The sequence below is a fragment of the Pleurodeles waltl genome, chromosome 4_1, assembly GCF_031143425.1.
Source record: "Pleurodeles waltl isolate 20211129_DDA chromosome 4_1, aPleWal1.hap1.20221129, whole genome shotgun sequence".
In the NCBI taxonomy this organism is placed as follows: Eukaryota; Metazoa; Chordata; class Amphibia; order Caudata; family Salamandridae; genus Pleurodeles; species Pleurodeles waltl.
The window spans coordinates 266618618-266635905 of NC_090442.1; positions in this window are offsets into that span (position 1 = coordinate 266618618).

Here is a 17288-nt window from a genome sequence, read left to right on the forward strand (position 1 = left end):
TTTGTATAGATCAGTTTTAGTCATTGCTAAATAACATGGCCACTGGAACTTTGGAATTCTGTGTCCGCAAGGTTTTCACATAATTATGACATTATTTTGGATTTGCTGAATAATCCATTGACTGCCGCATTATTTTCAGGTTTTCCCCAAAAAATGTTTCTAGCGCAGAAATTACAAAAATTGCAGCAACACGTGTTGTTGCACAGCTGAAGGCCCTATACAAAAGTTTCTTTGGTCACTTTTCAGTTGCTTCTTGCTGTATTTCAGTGTTAAAATGGTAAAAAGAGGTGAAACCATTGCCCAGACAGTGTTACCATGTCTAAAAAATGACAAGGTCATGAAGAAATATTATCACAAAATATGTCCCATTACGCTGCACAATTTGCCTTTTGTTGCCACATAATGTAGTCCTCCTCTGCCAGATAATTGGGGCCAGATGTACATAGCTTGGCTTTTGCAATTTCCCAATAGCACATTTTTGCAATTTGGTATTAGGAAATTGCAAACAGCTATATAAAAGTGTCTCTAACAATGTTTGGAATTCCCAAATGGGTCACAAGGGACCTGCCTCATTAATATTTATGAGGCAGGTTATAATTTGCGACCCAGTGGGAATGGCCAGCACCCACAGGGATCGGGACCTGCAGGGCTCAGCAGACCACTATGTCTGTGATGGCTTTTTAAATAAAACAGTTGTTTTTATTTTAAATGGAGCTCATTTTCCTTATAGGAAAACAGGATGCATTTCAAATGAAAAAAAGCATGCACTTTCTTTTCATTTTTTAAGGGTAGGTAGTGGTCCCTGGGACTATTGCCTGCTCTTAAAAAATTTGACGCCCCCATTCACAAGGGGTAAGGGGTCCCCTAGGCAGCCCTTCCCATTTGCGAATGGGTTACCACCTCCTTGACGGTGTTGGTAAAGTATGAATGTTTTGGGCATTCCAGTTGCAAAACATTCATACTTGCCAGTGCGATTCGATATTAGGAAGTGATGCCCTAAACACACCCTTCCTAATACTGAATTGCAAAACCAAAATGCAATTCGGTAACAAGTTAGAGAGTCCCAATTTACCATTCGTACATGGCAAAAAGCATTTTCCCAGTCACAAACAGCCTTATGGGTCATTTGTGACTGGTAAAATACTTTGTACATCTCGGGCCAGATGTACGACCCTCAGTGTTTTTGCGACTCGAAAATCAAATTTTTTTTGCGAATCACAAATTGCGAGTCATAAACACTGATGTATTGAACTGTTTACGATGCCCAAATAGTTTGCAAAGGATTTGCCTCATTAATATTTATGCAGCAGGTCACATTTTGCGACCCTTTGGGAATGACTGGCACTCACAGTGATGGTGTTCTGCTGGGGTCAGCAGACCACCCTGTCTGTGACTGCTTTTTAAATATAGCAGTATTTTCTTTAAAAAATCGGAAATGGGATGCATTTCAAAAATAAAAATGAAAAGTTTTATGTTCATTTTTTTAGAGTGGGCAGTGGTCTGTGGAACCACTGCCTGCTCAAAAAAAATGTTAGCGCCACTCCCTAGGAGACCTCTTTTCAAGGAGCCTGTAAAGTATGCATCGCTTTGCAACCGCATTCCTGGTCGCAAAGCATTCATCACGCCAGTGCGTCCCGCTATTAGGAAGGGATGCCCTTTACACGCCTCTTCCTAATACCGTATCGCAAACGCGGAAATGCCAAAACACATTTTACAAGTTGCAAACGGGACCGGGAAAATGCTTCATACATCTTGTCCCTGGACCCTTGTCCTCATCAATCCATTGACCCTTCTTACGAGCAGTTGACTACTACTCCGAGATTTTGTAAGTAGAGGCAGTGGACATAGTTAAAACACAAGCTTTTGTAATGTTGATCCCCAGTGCAAGCACAGAACAGAAAGCTGCAGTTTTAAACTGCTAGATGCTGCATATATTTTGCCCACAGCATTCATAAGATCTCCAGAAGTTAGCAATTTCATGACAGTGCGGTGTTTCTTTCTTTGAAACATGGAGTTTTTAGTGCAATCAGATGTCTTAAAATGCAAATTTTTAATGTATTGTTATTTGCTTTATATCATATTTATAATTATGTATTATTTTGCCCTGCTTTCAAGGAATGTGCAAATGGATAACCCATATTTTAAAGTTAATTAAAAGCCGCCTTACGTTCACGACGTCGCAGGGCAGTGAAGTGCTATTGCTCAAGTTGGTCATCACATTTTAGAAATGTAATAACACATAGCTCTACGATGCCCAGGAGCCCTGAACTGTATCCATGAGGGGATCTCACCTCACAGATTCATGCGCCACCTTTCTAGGTGTGAAATTATCTTCACGTTCATGCTTTGCCCACTGGACAGGGTGACCTTGGGTTTTGGGTTTCCATGCTGGAGTTTTGTGTGCACATTTGGCATGAGTGCATCTTGGTTCATTCCAGGTTCTTGGGGCTAAGCAAGAGCACCCAATGTAGCATGACACCAGGACTCACTATGTAGCATTACAATGGTGCACACACTGTAGCACGGCAAAAGGAGCTCATACTACAGCCTGCCACCGTTAAACAACCTTGAAAATGGCACCAGTACTCACACATCTGCCTGACAACAGAGCTCACACAACAGCCTGGCACCTGTGCACAGACTGTAGCAACACAAAGGAGCTCATACTGCAGGTCTTCAGCCTGCCACTATCATCTGCACATATACATCTGCATGCAGGTGACATAGTAGAACACACATCACTGCTCAGTGAAGCAGTGCATTGCCACTCCTGTATCAGAACGACTGAGAGCTACATTGCACATTCTAGCCCAGGGATACTCAAAGTACGACCCAGGAGCCGCATTCTCTGCTGACCCTCTTTGCATTCAAACCCAGTTGTTTGCCACAGAGCACCTAAGTAAAACAAACACAACTGTTAGGCTTGCCTTACACCCTCTGTCCCACTACCACATGTGTAACAACACATGCAGTCAACCATCCATCTCCCCAGAGCTTTCAGCCTGCTGGAGCTCATCCTTAACCGATAAAAACTCTGTAGCTGCAACAATCCTGGATGAATGCATTCCAAAATCCAACTCCTTGAATCCCACATGTTTCAGGCATTTGCACACTATACTCAGTACCTGGCTGGGCAATATACGGTGATCGCAGAGGATGGGTTAGATCTCTGGCAAGACGCACTACGGGACTCAAGTAAGATGCACAAGGTGTGTCCCCTCTGCCACTCAATTGACTTTTTAAGCAATCAAGTTGTTCAGCTATTTACAGAACTGGTAGACACAACAGACTTTTTTGCAAGGGGTGGATTACATAGGGATATCCATTAAACACAACCCCCCCGAGAATAGGGTAGGTTTCTGGTCCTGAAAAATTGCCATGATCCATGTGGGACATTAAATAGGCAAGAAACATGTTGACCTTATTCAATTCATTCACCTGCGTCAGAGGTATCATTGTGCCTGTTACTGACTCACTCTGTTGCTTTTAATCATGATAGACCCCCTGCACAAGAAACTGACTTTAGATCTCTCCTAGTCTTTTTTAATTTACCTTTCCTGCACCAATCTACTCACTCTCATAACATCACGCCTCTAATGCACCTCACCATTCACATCTGCAACCAGAAAAGATCTCCAGCAAAGAGCCTCCCAGTGAGGCCCATTCGGCAGGGCAGCACCGGCCCAACATGGAGTTGCCTGATGATGAAGCATGACTCCACTTGGGCTGTGTGAGGGGTCTTGCACCTGAAAGGGCTACCCCCGTGTGGGGTTCTGACCTGCGTGCAGTGCTTTTGGTATTTGTAGAATATGCATACTTACCTTTAGTTATGGCCAATATACATGCCACATACTCATGCTGAAACACTTGCCCTTCATCCAAGGCCTCCACTCTCAAAGATGTAACTAGCCAGTCAGCTGGACAAACCTCTTTTTCCTCCAACTACCTCAGCCACACCATACTCCCTTTCCCTTTCTGATCCATCTTATTCCTCTGTAGCCGAAGCCCAGTCCGGAAGCATTCCTCATTAAATACCCCATCTCCAGGCCCATCTCCCTCATTCACCCCACTAGTTCAGAAACATGAAATAACCAAAAACACCTCACTGTGAAAAGTGCCCCAAACAGCAGGTTTTTCCAGGCAGATGCACATGCAACTCTCACCCGGGCAACCAGTCTCCTTAAAACCTATTGTTAAGGTTGCCTCTTCCTCCTTGTTATCCCTTGTTCTGTGGTCCATCCTTTCAGGATTTTCCTACCCAATTCACAACCTCAAGGATCATACCCCCAGTGCATCTTGCCACATAAGGCAATCCCTCTCAGTTTTCCCCTCATCATCACTGCCATCAGGCCTTTCTCTATAAGTTGATCATGTTGCTATGTCTCTCCTTCAACCACTCCTCCTTCATAGCACTCCTTATTGTGAAAATTCTTTATAGCCCATCCTGCATGTTCATCTCACTGATTCTGCTAAAGAGCCAAAAAACAGATTCTTTGCTCTCATACAAATCAACCAAGACTCTCAGGCCTTTCATTGCTGCTCTATCCAACTGTGAATGAGATAATACATCAGTCACCCCATTATCTAAACAAGCAATATGCCTGACCCAGAACAGAATATTGTATTCCAGACACTGCAAGACATGCACATCTTTGGTTGTCATTAGAGATGCGCAAAAGTTATCTGATTTGCAATTACACATAATGCCAGCAAATTTACGTGTAGTTGCATTAATTGTAATAAGGTAGAGTAATAGTGTAGTTTCGGGAATTTCGCATAACAAAGGGAAGTTGAAATTCCCAAAATTATGCAAGTTGTGCTGGCATAATTGAAATTTCATCCCAGGCCTAGTTGTCATCTGATTAATATGTGCACTACTGCTTGGTTATCAGTTAGAAATGTCAGCTTCTCATTCTCAGCACTATGGCCACCTACACCTTAGGACTGGGACCCTGAACCGGGCACCTAATAGCAGAGGCCTGTATTTGTTGACCATTGCCGCTAACCCATCATTTTCCTATGCTACCTGCCACAGAGTGCAATGAAGCTCTTGCTGCCCTGTTGCTCCCCTGCCTGCCCATGGTTGTGTCGTTCAGTCCCCTCTGCTGTGGGCTTCCCTGAGGTGAATATGTCCAGTGTCCCTGCGCATCCATTTGGGAGGACCGAGGAGGGGTCTGCATCCTGGAACTTTCGGCTGTTATGACCACCATGTTCCCCAACTTCATGATTGACCTGAGCACTCCGTCTCCTTGAGATTCACAGACTGTGCACCTATGCTTGTCCCAGACTTCTCGGAAAGCCCCAAAGAATGTGTCCCCTGAGGTTGGCTCAGATGTGCTTCATCGTTTATGAACTCTGGGTGTGCTCACAAAGTCCTTTGCCCTGACTGATCTCTCAGCAGGTATGCATTAGTGGTGGCAGCTGCTGGCTTCTTTGTTGCCTGCCCCATGTTCCTTATGGGCCTTGACTTTGTCTGCTTGTCTTCTCCCCCCATTAGGTGCAGCTCAGTCTGTGCCTTGCTCTTCCCTCTTTGCTTCTGGGGACGATGCACTCTCTGTTTGCACTCAACATTCCTTCCAGACCTTGCGGGAGAGACACAATGCACAAACAGCAGCTTGGATACCAACTGAAGCAGCCCATCTCAGGCACTCCCTCAACTTTTCCTGCCCTGAGGGTGGAGACTGGGGCATTGGTAAGTGGCCTATAGCTTACAGGTCAGCCATCATCCACTGTATCTCCTTGTTAGTCAAAGAATAATCTGTGGGAATCATAGCGACAAAGCACACGTAGAAAATAATAAAGCCAAAGCGGGCTGTCAAGCAAGAGACTTAGGGGCCTTGTATATGGCCACTGGGAGAAGGCACTTTGCACACCTTTTAGCGGTCTATCAAGCAAAAATTCCAGCATCCCGCCTACATGGCTTGCAATTGATTGATTTCTCTAAATGAGGGTTTTTGAATCTGTTGGAAGGCAAACCCCTTAGAAAACTCTTGTCTGTTAATTCACCTACTTCTATTGTGGCCTTGAGGCTGGAACTGGGTTGAACAAGTGTGTCCATTCAGGGCTTAACACAGGTTATATGCTAGGTCGCTTGCCTCGCAAGGATTGAGGATAATACTAGGTTCTTGCTGAGGAAAGAAATTCTGGCGAACAATAATTTCAGGCATACTATCTGTAAGAACATTTCCTACACCTTAGAAAGGCTGGATTTAGACTGCAATCGGGTCCTGGCTATTACCCCCTCTCAAATGAAAACTAGCTTGAAACAGGCTACAGGGTCTTTAAGCTTTCGAGATGTTTTCTGAACTTAGCAGACTCCTTCATAGTAAAAAAAGCACAACCTTATATCACATGGAATCTAGCACATGGGGTTAGGCGTTTTTTGGATGTTGCTTCATCAGGGATTGCTACCATTGAATGTTCTTCTGGCGAAATGGCATGGCTCGGCTAAGGAGTGTAACTTTTGTTTAGATGAAACCCAAGACTTAAATGCTCTATTTGCCTGTCCATCCCTCGGTATGTTTCGGTGTTAGTGGCTAAGACCCATATGTTTCCACCTTTCTAAACTGTCTGTACCAGAGTTTCTTCAAGCCTTGTATGATCCTCCCAATGAATTGTTCTGTTTTAGAATTTCTATTTTTTTTTAATGCTTCTTTCATTTATATTAAGCATATGTTTTTACAGATGGTGGTTTATGGTGTGCTGTCTCTTAAGGTAGTAGGGTGGGGGATGTTCTGGGATTTCTTTTAATGTAAGGGGTAGGGAGTTTTACCATGATGCACTTTATGGGTGAATCCCTTGTTTGTTGGGTAAGTTATTTGATCATTTATGTATATATTTAATTCTTATGTCGTTTTATGTGGGCCTTAGAGTTCCTAATCATAAATAAATATAAACTTGAAACTTGATACTTGTTAGTCAAAGTTTGCAATGCCTGCATCCTCATAAATCAGGTATACAGGTAAATGTGATTTCTCCTTGCTTGCAATACTTTGATGTGTTTCGGCAGCCCTGCAGCCAAATGTGCCATTCTGCAACTTCTCTATTCCTTGCAAATTCTCCATGCTTGCAGTGGATTACATGCCACCCACTACCTGGGACCCTCCTTCTCAAGAGGCACAGTGACACCGTGAGCTCAGGGACCCACAACCTCAGCCTAGAGGAGGTTCCCAGTGCAGGGGTAACTTACTTTGGCCCTCATTACAACATTGGCGGTAAAGGCCGCTTATCGCCGTGCAGAAGACCGCCAACACACCACTGAGGCCGCGGAAATCCGCCACAGCTATTATGACCCACAGTACGGAATCCGCCAAAATTCAGACACCCACACAAGTCCGCCACACCGAAGGTCAGTGATAAACTGGCGAAAACAAAACCTCCACCGTCACGCCAACAGAAATACGCCCACACTATCACAACACATGAATCCACGCAGCGGTCTTTCAACCACGGTATTCCATTGGCGGTACACACCTCTGCGCTCAAAATACACACACACATACAAAGCACAGCCACATTGGACAATTCCAAATACACACACCTGATACACACACACACACCACTCCCACACACCCAATACAATATAAAACACACACCCACATCACCCACAAACCCCTACGACAACAATTGAGAAAGAAGCACACAGAGAGACACCACCATCAACAATACTAGCATCCACAGGCACACCAGACCATCACCCACATAACATCCACGCACCTCACACAACACCCCACTACATATCAGCACACTTATCACCACACACACCACCCCACATATCTCCCACACCACCCCATGGCACGGCAAAGACACCCCAGGTTCTCGGAGGAGGAGCTCAGGGTCATGGTGGAGGAAATCGTCCGGGTAGAGCCACAGCTATTCGGATGACAGGTGCAGCACACCTCCATTGCAAGGAAGATGGAGCTATGGCGAAGAATAGTGGACAGGGTCAACGCAGTGGGACAGCACCCAAGAAATCGGGATGACATCAGGAAGAGGTGGAACGACCTACGGGGGAAGGTGCGTTCCTTGGTCTCAAGACACCACCTTGCGGTTCAGCGGACTGGCGGCGGACCCCCACCTCCTCCCCAACAACTAACAACATGGGAGGAGCAGGTCTTGGTGATTCTGCATCCTGAGGGCCTTGCAGGAGTAGATGGCGGAATGGACTCTGGTAAGTCAAAACTTAACTATTACATCCCCCACCCTACCTGCATGCCATCACATACCCCCACCCTCACCCTCAGCCCCATCACTCCAACTCCTCACAAATGTCCCAACATCACAAACCACACATCCCAACACCAAGCCCTGCATGCAACACCAAAGCATGGACACCCATCACCAAAGCATGCCCACTGCACAAACCCATACACCCCCGTAAACCATCATCACACAAGGTCCCACACAGGAATGCAAGCACTGTGGTACACGGTCACCCACCCATTGCACACCATGGAACACACAGATGTAATAAACATCCTTTTATACCCCTGCAGGACCCCTACCCAATGTAACCGGACAGGAGGGTCCACACATGTCCACACCACCAACAGAAGAGGCCCACAGTGATGACAGAAGCTCTGTCCAACTGGATATAGATGACCAGCCCAGCCCATCGGGGACCTCGGGACAGTCGGTTCCCATCACACAGTCACAGTCCACTACAGAGCTTCCCTCCTCTGGAAACACCAGCACATCACCCACCCAGCAGGCCCATACCTCTGTCCCCAGGACACGTCAATCAGCAGTGTGTCCACCACTACAGGGAACCCAGGCTAACCCACCACCCCAACAACAACAGGGACCTGGGGGCAGTGGCAGTGGGCACACGGTCCAGGGGACGGAGGCCCAGGAACACAGGGGAACTGGGAGGGCTGCTGTGCGACAGGGCGAGGACAGGCCAAGGGAACCCACTCTCCACAAGGCCCTCTCCTCCCTCATGGGAGCATACCACCACTCCCAGGAGACGATGGCAACGGTACTGGCCAAGTTTCAGGAGACCCAGTGCCGGCAGGAGGAACAGTATTTGGGCTTCAGGGAGGAACTCAGATCCATCAATTCCACCCTGGGCACCATCATAGGGGTGCTGAAGGAAGTACTCAACACCAGGAGGGACACTGTGGCACAACAAGGGACCCCTGACACTAGCATGGATGATGAACTGCCCACCACCTCCGCCGGCGCTAGTGGACAGGAGGCACCGCCACAATACCACCACACCAGCACCCCACCTCCTGCAGAGGGAGAACCACCCCGCAAACGGTCCCTGAGATCCAGGACAAAGACAGAGAACGATGCCAAGACCCCCGCCAAGAAATGAGACCACCCTGAATGTCATCCTTCTGTCCCACTTTGTCACCCTGTCCATCCTTAAACTGCCCCAGCTCCACTTCCTATGCCCATTTGGGCAATGCACCTGTGAGACTAATAGACTGGACTCTGCCATGGACATTCCTTCACCATCACCCCCTCACCATTTTGCAACCCCCTCCAATATTTTGCACTTAAATAAACACCCTTGAAGCACAAAACAATCTGGAGTCAGTCTGTGATTTCGGAATAGTGTATTAGCAATTACTGTGGCAAAAAGCTCTTTCAATTGTAATGTCAACATACCTATGTCACACAGCTCTAGTCCATGAGGAATCAAAGCAGATGTCACACAGTGGGACCCACATCTGTGAAATCGTAAGGGAAAGTGACAACTCAGTGACCATACACTGGGTGAAAACGACAGACAGTAAATAGGTAGTAGTGTTAAAGTACATGTAGTAGGCAGGTTTGTATTCTTACCTGTGTCTCAGTGGAAATATTGCAGGATCACCGAGTCCCTGTTGTCCATGTCCTCTTCTTCTGCTTCCTCGTCTTCACTGTCCACAGGCTCCACAGCTGCAACAACACCGTCATCTGGACCATCCTCCTGCAGAAAAGGCACCTGTTGTCGCAAAGCTAAGTTGTGAAGCATACAGCAGGCCACGATGATCTGGCACACCTTCTTTGGTGAGTAGAATAGGGATCCACCTGTCATATGGAGGCACCTGAACCTGCCCTTCAGGAGGCCCGAAGGTCCACTCGATTATCTGCCGTGTTTGCCCATGGACCTCATTGTAGCGGTTCTCTGCCCTTGTCCTGGGATTCCTCACTGGGGTCAGTAGCCATGACAGGTTGGGGTAACCAGAGTCACCTGCAAATGGCGAGGGACAACTGTTAGACACACACTAACCTGTAGGGATAACCCCAGACCCAGACAACCATTCCCACTGTCTTGCTTCCAGGTGTTCACCTAATAGCCACACACGGTGCCTCTGGAGTTGACCCATCACATAAGGGATGCTGCTATTCTGCAGGATGTAGGCGTCATGCACTGAGCCAGGGAACTTGGCATTCACATCGGAGATGTACTGGTCTGCCAAACATACCATCTGCACATTCATCGAATGATAACTCTTCCGGTTTCTGTACACCAGTTCTCTCCTGCGGGGGGGACCAAAGCCACATGGGTCCCATCAATGGCACCTATGACGTTGGGGATCTGTCCCAGGGCATAGAAATCACCTTTCACTGTCGGCAAATCCTCCACCTGAGATAAAACGATGTAGCTCCGCATGTGTTTCAGCAGGGCAGACAACACTCTGAACAACACGTTTGAAAACATAGGCTGGGACATCCCTGATGCTATGGCCACTGTTGTTTGAAATGACCCACTTGCAAGGAAATGGAGCACTGACAGCACCTGCACTTGAGGGGGGATTCCTGTGGGATGGCTGATAGCTGACATCAGGTCTGGCTCCAGCTGGGTACACAGTTCCTGGATTGTGGCACGGTCAAGCCTGTATGTGATGATCACATGTCTTTCCTCCATTGTCGACAGGTCCACCAGCAGTCTGTACACCGGAGGATGCCGCCATCTCCTCACATGTCCCAGCGGACGGTGCCTATGAAGGACAACAGCGAGCACAGAGTCAAACAACTCAGAGGTACATACCCACAGCTTACACAGAACACGAATCCTAATCCGAAAAGTGCCCTGTATGTGTGTTGAGTCTAGGCCTAGGTATGTGTGACTCAGTTAAAAATGAAGCCATATGGGCCCCTGAAATGGCGGCTGCCTGACCTCTAAAGTGGGACAATGGGATGTGAGGTAACTGCGCTGGCGTTGTACACCGTCGCGGTAGGCGGTCAAAGACCGTGGCGCAATGCTGCATTGGTTAACATTGGACCCTATGGGTCCCAGGAGCCAATGACGATGTACGCCGGCGGTGACGGTACCACAACTGCGGACGTAACCGCCATTTTCTATCTGTTCAATCACTCGATACCTGATCTTCGACAGGAGAGGACCTACACTGCAAGTGCTGCTGTGACCTCGGTCTGGAAGAGACAATGGCTCGAGTGTCTGGAGAAAGGGCCCCTGCCTTCACATCGGAGGAGTTGGAGAAACTTGTGGACGGGGTCCTCCCCCAGTACACGCTAATCTACGGTCCTCCAGACAAACAGGTAAGTACACTGGGAGCATGCTGTACGGGCTATGCCTGTGTGGAGTGGGGTGGATGTAAGAAGGGGGGGAGATTGCGGCGTGCATGAAACAACGGTGAGTGCATGTGCCACATGGCAAGGGTAGGGATGGGGGCCAATGACTGTGACGGTGCAGTTGGTAATAAGTTTCTCTTCCCCCTGTACAATTCATGTAGGTCAGCACCCACCAGAAAAAACAAATTTGGCGTGCAATCGCCAAGGACGTCCGGAGCCTGGGGGTCTACCACAGACGGAGCACCCACTGCCGGAAAAGATGGGAGGACATTCGCCGCTGGAGCAAGAAGACGGCAGAGGCTCAGCTGGGGATGGCCTCCCAATGTGGGAGGGGTGCCCGTCGCACCATGACCCCATGATGTTCAGGATCCTGGCGGTGGCGTACCCGGAGTTGGATGGGCGCTTGAAGGCATCACAGCAGCCACAAGGGGGTGAGTACACTCTCATCCTGCTGATTTTGCGCGCAGTGGAGGTGTCGGTGTGGGGGAGGTGGGCTGTGGGTTTCCCTAGGCCAGGGCGAGTTTAGTAGGCAAGGTCCCTCCGTAAGGCAGGCCATGTGGCACCCCACCCCACCCCTGTAGAGTGCCAAGTACACCTAGTCATGCCCCTGTGTCATCCATGTGTGCAGATGTCGTCCATAGCCTAGTAGGCCATTTCCCAGGGATTGAACAGTGGAGCCCAAGTGCGCGACGTAGTGCAGGGGCCTTCGGTAACGCATGCACTGAACATGTTTTTCTTCTGTCGTCCCCCCTCTTTTTGTGGTCTCCCTGTTCTTGTGTGCATTAGCATCATCAGGCAGAGGAACAGTGGCACCGGAGCACGAGGGAGCAGCATCCCACATGGCCCTGGAGGGCGAGACAACGGACTCAGAGTTCACCAGTGGGACAGAGAGCGAGGGGAGCTCCACGGCGGGGACAGGAGTTGACACCAGCGACACGGACTCGTCCTCTTATGGGAGCTCCCTTGTGGTGGCGGCAACATCTGTGCCCCCCCGCATCTACAGGTACAGCCTACCAGCACCGCCCTCCAAGCAGCCCCTCAGCCTTTGCCCCGTGCCCACTCACCCGGGAGGGTGGGCATCACCTTCGCCCCAGGCACCTCAGCCCCTGCCCCAGTCACCCCTGCTTCCCTCAGTGAGGAGGCCATTGACCTCCTCAGGTCCCTCACTGTTGGGCAGTCTACCATTTTGAATGCCATCCAGGGTGTCGAAAGGCAGTTGCAACAAACCAATGCATTCCTGGAGGGCATTCATTCTGGTCAGGCGGCCCTTCAGCGAGCTTTTCAGACTCTGGCCTCAGCACTGATGGCAGCCATTGTCCCTGTCTCTAGCCTCCCCCCTCCAACTTCCTCCACCCAGACCCAATCCCCTGTACCCCAAGCTATCCCAAGCACACCTTCAGACCAGCATGCACACACGTCAACACACAAGGGAAGCTCAGGCAAACATAAGCACCCCACATCCCACAGGCACTCACGCAAGCATCACACACATGCAGACACACCAACATCCACTGCCTCTACTGTGTCCCCTCCTCCTCGTCTCCCTCCTCCCTCCCAGTCTCGTCTACACTCACACCTGCATGCACTACATCTACAGCCACTACTGCCATCACCAGCACACCCACCACCACACCCCGCTCACGTGCAGTCACCACCCCCACTACCATTCACACGTCCCCTGTGTCCTCTCCCAGTGTGTCTGTGACGCCACCTCCCAAGATACACAAACGCAGGCACACACCCACCCAACAGCCATCCACCTCACGACAGCATCCAGCGCATGCACCTTCACCCAAAGTCACCCAACGAACACCTCCTACAACCACAACCTCTTCCTCCACTCCCAAACCCCAGCTACCCGTCCCAGTGTCTCCCAAAAACTTTTCCTGTCCAACCTTGACCTCTTTCCCACACCTCCCCCACCCCGTCTGTCTCCTAGGGCCCCACTCTCCAGGTCCCAACCTAGCACCTCAGCCACAACATCTCCGGGGCCAGTGGTGCCTGTAGTCACCGGAATCTGGAGTGCACCGGCCACCAGGGCAGCCAGTGTGGCACGGAGCCACAGCACGGACAGTCCCCCACACGTCAAGCATCAAAAGTTGTCCAGTGCCGGCGGGAGAGGGGGAAGACTCCAGCCACCAAAGCCACTCCCAGGGGTCCCGGTGGGAGTGTGGAGTCAGCTGTGACACCTTCCAAGGTGGGGAAGGGCCACAAGAAACCCACTAAGTCTGGGAAGAGCAGCACGGCGGAGGAGACCGCCATCATACCCGCTGCCCAGGAGGCCACCGCCATCATCCCCGTTGCCCAGGAAGCCACCGCCATCATCCCCGCTGCCCAGGAGGCCACCGCCAGCACCTGCCCTGCTGCCCAGGAGGCCATCGGCAGCACAAGCCCCACTGGGCTAGAGAGGACTGCCAGCACAAGCCCCGCTGGGACAGAGAGGACCACCAGCACAAGCCCCGCTGGGACAGAGAGGACTGCCAGCACAAGCCCCGCTGGGACAGAGAGGACCGCCAGCACAAGCTCCGCTGGGACAGAGAGGACCGCCAGCACAAGCCCCGCTGGGACAGAGAGGACCGCCAGCACAAGCCCTGCGGGGCAAGAGAGGACCAGCCAGCAGCTGAGTTACTGCAAAGGAGCCCGCCGCCTCAAGCACCGCTGAACAGGGCACCGCCGCCGCAAGCACCACTGAACAGGGCACCGCCGCTACAAGCAGAGCTCAACAGGGCACCGCCGCCTCAAGCACCGCTGAACAGGGCACCGCCGCCTCAAGCACCGCTGAACAGGGCATCGCCGCTACAAGCACCGCTGAACAGGGCACGCCACCTGAAGCACCGCTGAACCGGGCACCGCCGCCTCAAGCACCGCTGAACAGGGCACCGCCGCCTCAAGCACCGCTGAACAGGGCAACGCCTCCTCAAGCACCGCTCAACAGGGCGCCTCCGCCACAAGCACCGCTGAACAGGGCACCGCCGCCTCAAGCACTGCTGAACAGGGCACTGCCGCCTCAAGCACCGCTGAACAGGGCACTGCCGCCTCAAGCACCGCTGAACAGGGCACCGCCGCCACAAGCACTGATGGCCCATGAGCGCCAAAGGCACTGACGCTACTGAGTCCGTCACAAGCAGGATGAAGCACTCTGGGCACAGAACCCCCTCCAGAACCAGTGGATATTGCCATCCACTACCTCTGTCCTTAGCAGGATGAAGCACTGCAGGCACCATGCCCCCTCCAGAACCAGTGGAGACTGTCATCCACTACCTCTGTCCTTAGCAGGATGAAGCACTCTAGGCACCATGCCAACCCTCCAGAACCAGTGGAGAGATGCATCCACTACCTCTGTCCTTAGCAGGATGAAGCACTCTGGGCACCATGCCTCCTCCAGAACCAGTGGAGAGATACATCCACTACCTCTGTCCTTAGCAGGATGAAGCACTCTGTGCACCATGCCCCCTCCAGAACCAGTGGAGAGATACATCCACTACCTCTGTCCTTAGCAGGATGAAGCACTCTAGGCACCATGCCAACCCTCCAGAACCAGTGGAGAGATACATCCACTACCTCTGTCCTTAGCAGGATGAAGCACTCTGGGCACCATGCCTCCTCCAGAACCAGTGGAGAGATACATCCACTACCTCTGTTCTTAGCAGAATGAAGCACTCTGGGCACCATGCCCCCTCCAGAACCAGTGGAGAGATACATCCACTACCTCTGTCCTTAGCAGGATGAAGCACTCTAGGCACCATGCCCCCTCCAGAACCAGTGGAGACTGTCATCCACTACCTCTGTCTTTAGCAGGATGAAGCACTCTGGGCACCATGCCCCCTCCAGAACCAGTGGAGACTGTCATCCACTACCTCTGTCCTTAGCAGGATGAAGCACTCTGGGCACCATGCCCCCTCCAGAACCAATGGAGAGATACATCCACTACCTCTGTCCTTAGCAGGATGAAGCACTCTGGGCACCATGCCCCCTCCAGAACCAGTGGAGAGATACATCCACTACCTCTGTCCTTAGCAGGATGAAGCACTCTAGGCACCATGCCCCCTCCAGAACCAGTGGAGACTGTCATCCACTACCTCTGTCCTTAGCAGGTTGAAGCACTCTAGGCACCATGCCCCCTCCAGAACCAGTGGAGGCTGTCATCCACTATCTCTGTCCTTAGCAGGATGAAGCACTCTAGGCACCATGCCCCCTCCAGAACCAGTGGAGAGATACATCCACTACCTCTGTCCTTAGCAGGATGAGGCACTCTGGGCACCATGCCCCCTCCAGGACCAGTGGCGAGATACATCCACTACCTCTGTCCTTAGCAGGATGAAGCACTCTGGGGACCATGCCCCCTCCAGAACCAGTGGAGAGATACATCCACTACCTCTGTCCTTAGCAGGATGAAGCACTCTAGGCACCATGCCCCCTCCAGAACCAGTGGAGACTGTCATCCACTACCTCTGTCCTTAGCAGGATGAAGCACTCTAGGCACCATGCCCCCTCCAGAACCAGTGGAGACTGTCATCCACTTGAGAGACTGTGGCTTTGCACTCCCCAGGATGGCACAGTGGGCAAACCACCCACTGTAGAGACTTGAGAGACTGTGGCTTTGCACTCCCCAGGATTGCACAGTGGGCAAACCACCCACTGTAGAGACTTGAGAGACTGTGGCTTTGCACTCCCCAGGATTGAACAGTGGGCAATCAACCCACTGTAGAGACTTGAGAGACTGTGGCTTTGCACTCCCCAGGATGGCACAGTGGGCAAACCACCCATTATAAAGACTTGAGAGACTGTGGCTTTTCACTCCCCAGGATTGAACAGTGGGCAAAGCACCCACTGTAGAGACTTGAGAGACTGTGGCTTTGCACTCTCCAGGATTGAACAGTGGGCAAACCACCCACTGTAGAGACTTGTGAGACTGTGGCTTTGCACTCCCCAGGATGGAACAGTGGGCAACCCACCCACTGTATAGACTTGAGAGACTGTGGCTTTGCACTCCCCAGGATTGAACAGTGGGCATGCGGCCCCCTCGTGGATTTGGTGTCGTGCACTCAACCGGCTGAGGTTCCCCCCCTTTCCCTCCCCCTGAGGTGCCTGTTTTCTTGCTCTTTGATGCCCCTGCAGTGTTCTCTCTGTCATGGTTGGGGATCTTGTGTGGGCCTTGCCCATACCGTGTGGAGCCAGTGTTCCACGGACTTCATTGGAGCACTACCTGGACTACTAATCTTGGTGTATATTTTGTTTATGGTGTATATATATATTTTTGCGTACTTGATTTTAATATATTACAATGGTTACACTCATTTCCTTTTGTCTTTATATTCTTCCTGGGGGGTTGGGGAGTGTAACTATAATGTATAAATATGTATTAGTGTGTGTGTTGTAGTGGGTGAGGGTGGGGGTGGGGGTGTTGCGTGTGTGTGTGTCCCAGTTTTGTGGACCACAGTGCTTTAGTGTAGGAAAGTACCATATTGCCTGGCATGTTACCCCCATTTTTACTTGTGTTTTTGCCTGTCTCACTGGGATCCTGCTAGCCAGGACCCCAGTGCTCATAGTTTGTGGCCTGAATGTGTTCCCTGTGTGGCACCTAACTGTGTCACTGAGGCTCTGCTAACCAGAACCTCAGTGCTTATGCTCTCTCTGCTTTTAAAATTGTCACTGCAGGCTAGTGACCATTTTTAACAATTCTGATTGGCACACTGGAACACCCTTATAATTCCCTAGTATATGGTACCTAGGTACCCAGGGTATTGGGGTTCCAGGAG